This window comes from Haplochromis burtoni, unplaced genomic scaffold (genome assembly GCF_018398535.1).
Source record: "Haplochromis burtoni strain Fernald_Lab_line unplaced genomic scaffold, NCSU_Asbu1 Contig_246, whole genome shotgun sequence".
Classification (NCBI taxonomy): domain Eukaryota; kingdom Metazoa; phylum Chordata; class Actinopteri; order Cichliformes; family Cichlidae; genus Haplochromis; species Haplochromis burtoni.
In genome coordinates, this window is record NW_024582607.1 from 156,610 (window position 1) to 161,566 (window position 4,957).

Sequence of the window (4,957 nt, forward strand, 5' to 3'; positions counted from 1 at the left end):
ATGAGGACTGGAACCACTGAGAGAGAGGAAGAGGCAGGTTGGCTCAGGTTAACCTACAGACAAGACTTCCACAGCATTGTCCCAGAGGGTTTTACTTAATTCAATTCTATTTTATTTGTACAGCGCCAAATCACAACAACAGTCGCCTCAAGGCGCTTTATATTGTAAGGTAGACCCTACAATAATACATACAGAGAAAAACCCAACAATCATATGACCCCCTATGAGCAAGCACTTTGGCGACAGTGGGAAGGAAAAACTCCCTTTTAACAGCAAGAAACCTCCGCAGAACCAGGCTCAGGGAGGGGCGGGGCCATCTGCTGCGACCGGTTGGGGAGAGAGAAGGAAGACAGGATAAAAGACATGCTGTGGAAGAGAGACAGAGATCTCTCTTGTAAATGAGATTTTTAATCTCAATGAGATTTTTACCTGGATAAATAAAGGATTAATAATAATAATAAAAAAATAATAACAGGTATGGCTGATCTGGGGAGGATACTTGGAAGGGAAGCACTGATCTGTTTTGTGCCAGGGCAGACAGGTGAGTAGATGCGGTAATTCTCTGACGTAGGATTCCAAAGAGAATGGACCAACTAGATGAGAACAGGTAAGTTGGGCCACACAAGGAACACTGGGAGACAAGGAAATTGAGACTTTAGTTTGAAGGTTTGTGAAAAAACAAGAAAGTCACAGAGGAGCCTGATGACCACTCTAAGGAGGCAGACAATCAGATACTGGATGCTGGAGCTGGACCTTAAGTGCTGAAAATAAGACTGACAAACAACAGTGTGGCGGCTGAAAAACGGGACTCCATCCTCAGGCACATCATCACCTGCTTAACCCAACTTCCAACCTACTTGTTGAAAGTGGAATACCAAAACAGCAACTGGACCAGTGCAGGACCATGACTATATAATTGTTTAGCTGGAGGACCTTTTGGAGAAAATAAAAGATTTAGAGATTTGCTACCTGAAATGCATGTGTAATTTTTTATAACGACTACAATTCAGTAGCCTACTCTCTACTTAATTGTGGAATGGTAAATTCATGACCTTGCCTTAAAGGGGACATGAAACGCTACGCATATAAAGGCTAATTTACACCATTGAGCCCTACTCTCAAAAACTGAAATCGATGTAGCTCTGTAAAGTTTTAAGAACATGTTCAGCACCATCTTCTGTCAGTAAGAAATGTGATTGGTTGCAGTTAATAGACTTACACTAGTTTATGTTAGCTAACTAGTGACAGAATCGGTAACTCAGGGGAAAATAAGGACACTACAACTGAAAATCTGTTTAAGGAGATCACATTTGTGCTGCAGCAATGAGTTTTATGTTAAGAAACAGAGGACACACTGTCCACTTTCACTGCCTGTCTCTGTAACTCTCTGTCTCAGTGGCTGTTCGCTGTTTGGCTAGTTGCACTCAAACAAGAAAATCCAGCTATTTGTGATGCAGTATATCCTCGGCTTCTTAGCATAAAACTCAAATACAAAACTGTTGCCACCAGGGACACCACAGAAGTGATCCCTTGAGCTGATTTTTGGTTGTAGTTTCCTTATTATTATTATTATTATTATTATTATTATTATTATTATTATTATTATTATTATTATTATTATTATAATCCAACAATATTCCAGTTCTAATCTAACATATATCAAATTTGTTGTTGGCTGTTTCTCTTGCTCCCACTCTTTATGCTAACTGATGCTACTCTCTCCTGGCTCCCCCTCGGCATATAATGCATAGTTATAAAAGTGGTATCCGTTTTTTCATATTTTGTACAAGAATGCTAAATATAGTATTTCTCTGAATTTAAAAGTATGTAAATTGTAGTTTTTTTATGATGTATTTAACACTAGTAGATATGATTAGAGAGTAGATAAGTTAGATATGATTTCAGGTTCTATTGTGATAAAGTTACCATAGGATTATAGTTTCTGTTCATATATGTGCAATAGCATGATAATCTTAATATTGTATCTTTCAGTTTTTCTTATTAGAGGTAAAAACACCTTCCTATTATAGGACACAGTAATTAAATTTTGAACTGTCTTCAGGAGGTCAGTATCCAGCAGAGCGTAAAAGAAAGCTGCTGTTTGAGGTTTGTTAGTCCAAGCGTACATAAATGTACAATGTAGCTTGCCATCACCAGTGTGTGAATGTGTGTGTGAATGGGTGGATGACTGGATATGTAAAGCGCTATATAAATACAGGCCATTTACCATTTATATAAACCTAGAGGCCCCTGAACTTCCCTCCACCTCCCTGCCACTCACTCTTCTAAATCATGTACAAGTTGCACAATCGCAATTACCAGTGGTGTCATGTCATAAAAGAACCACAGCATAGAACAACTCAAGACTTAGTGAAGGTCTACAATCTTCAGGAGAGCACCAAATCATTTAAGTGATGGCTACTTTTGAAGACTATGCCATAGAAATTCAAGGATTTATTATACTTACCACTTAACTCTTGACTGGTACCAACTTGTATCAGTACATATTTCAATAATTCGTTGTGTTCCTGCTCTTTATTCATCCTCCACCTGCTTTAGTATTGTCAAGCATAGCAATATGCTCATTTGTCTTTAGGCAGGGAGTAGCTAATAGTAACAATTGCAGGCTAAAAGGTCAAGGCCTTGTGTTAACTGCCCTGTTAAAGGTCAGCAGAGTCACAAACAATTCATTCTGCAGAGAGGAATCCTGCAACAAAGGAAGCATATATGTGCAACAAGGTGATGCTGGGGATATGTCATAAAATAAATAAAAATTACTATAATTTCCAATCAAACTGGTAATTTCTGCTTCGATAGACACACATCATGTGTCATAAGCTTTTATTGTAATCTGATATTATGTGTAACACATTTTTTAAAGTTTACTTTAAAAAAATTAAAAAGTTTACTTTAAAGTTTATTTTAAAAAATGTTCTAAAAACACTGGGATTCTGTATAAAATGTCAATAAAACAAAATTTAAGGGTTAAAATCCACATTTTATTCATAATAAAGCAGGGAAAACATGTCACTGTTTTCTATGTTCTATGGTGAATAAAATATTTGCACATTTACAGATCATTGTATTCTGTTTCCACAGCATGCCAACCCTTTTGGAATTGAAGGCGTATCCATGTTATATTCTGTAATAACAAAGCAGAGGATTCTTGTACCCCTCTAAAAGTTAGTACACTTATATCGATGTCATCCCCAGCGGTGGTTTTTCATCTGTTGTAAGCACCAGTGCATTCACAGTGCCACACTGGTATTTCCCTTTGGGAGAATTTTTAATGCCAGCAGACAGACGTCATAGAAGTCCAGGTGAAGTCAGACCTAACAATGGCTGCCCTGAGGGTCTCTGTCAGCACGAGCTTTTCTTCCCACCTATCATGAGTCTAACCATAATTACAAACTGACAGAGCTATTTCTAAGAATCTGGCTAATACATTACTGGGATGTCACTGACATCATGCGCTAAAGTCACTGAGTGCTGGTGACTCAGGAACCATAGAAGTAGCACTTGTGGTTGTTACATGAACAAAAGTAGTGCTGCCACACAGACTGAACTACGTGTGTCACTTTAAAGCAAAGCATTCCAACTCCTGCATTCAAAAATGGAACGACAATTTCCGAATATTTGATGTCTTGCACCATTTACATACATATTTGCTATGTTTTGGTTTCCTTCTTCTACGACTTTGTTAGCACATGGAGGTGCGTGGTTTCCAGAGTCATTATGTGAGAGTGTAAACGAAAAGGAAAAAAACAGTGGACATACTTTGTGCTACAATACTTCATGCTAAAAACGAACCAAAAGCCTTTATAGGCTCATTTTTCAACGTCACCAACAGACATTTGATTTTAGCTGTAAATTATTGCAACAATAATTGTGTTCCAGCAGTGCTTACAACTTTTTTTTAAGTCTCCCTAGAAAAAAGTCTGGTATGCTCAAAAGATGTGTCCTTAATTTGTTTAAGTTTTGTCTATTTGTGTGTGTTTTGTCGTTGCACCGAGCTCTCGGGGCCTTCTTTGGATTTCTGGTGGACAGACATGCACAGGAGACTAGACTTGCTCAGTATGTGTTAGATGATTGATAACATTTTTTCCACATCCACCTACAAGGTGCTAAGTATTATCCAAGTGTTTGCGTTAAAGGATTTGTGGATTTCCACTACTTTTTTAAAGAGAAGTTGCCAATGTGAACAAGATTTTCACTCTCCACCACTGAGTTTTCCCTTGAGTTTCGTGGGCAGGGCGGATATCCACACATTATTATCTCCGTTTTTTTTGTTGTCTTTTTTCTGTCTTTTGCTTCTGCCCATGAGGCTGTGTAGCCTGCACAAGATAAACAGTTTGGTATCAGCAGGAAGAAGGAAAGAGGAAGGGCCTTATTATCTTCGTAGCCATTATATTGTTACTTTTTCCTCTTTCTCCACGGGTGGATCTCTGCATGTGCAGATACTTGAAAACTGCCTGTCTGTGCGTCCAAAAGACCAAAACCAGAGCCAGCTCCATTTTTATCTCCATGGCAGCAGACAATCACCTGATACAGTTGGCAGAACCGGGTCTGCAGGGACGAGACAGAAGCTTCTGACCTACATATGACAAGAAGTGTAAATTGCATTAGGTTAAAGGGTGTGCATATTGTAGCAGATCATAGAGTAGATAAATCAGTGTACAGCAGCAGGGAGGTCACTCTGGCTGTAGGCACTGCAATGCTGTGAAGAGGGCCACTAAAAGGGATACAGTCCATTCTCTTATTACCCCAGCATGCAGTCATAAATCTGGCTGCCGCTCTCTCGACTGCCAGAGAGATTTACTACAGCCAGGATGCTTTCCTCTGCCTCCTCCTCCTCTGTTTTCTCTATTCTTCCTTTATTTTCAAACCTCTGTCTCTTCCTTTTCCCCTCTTCCCTTCCCTGACACCTTTTTCCTCTCTCAATTTCCTCTTTTTCACC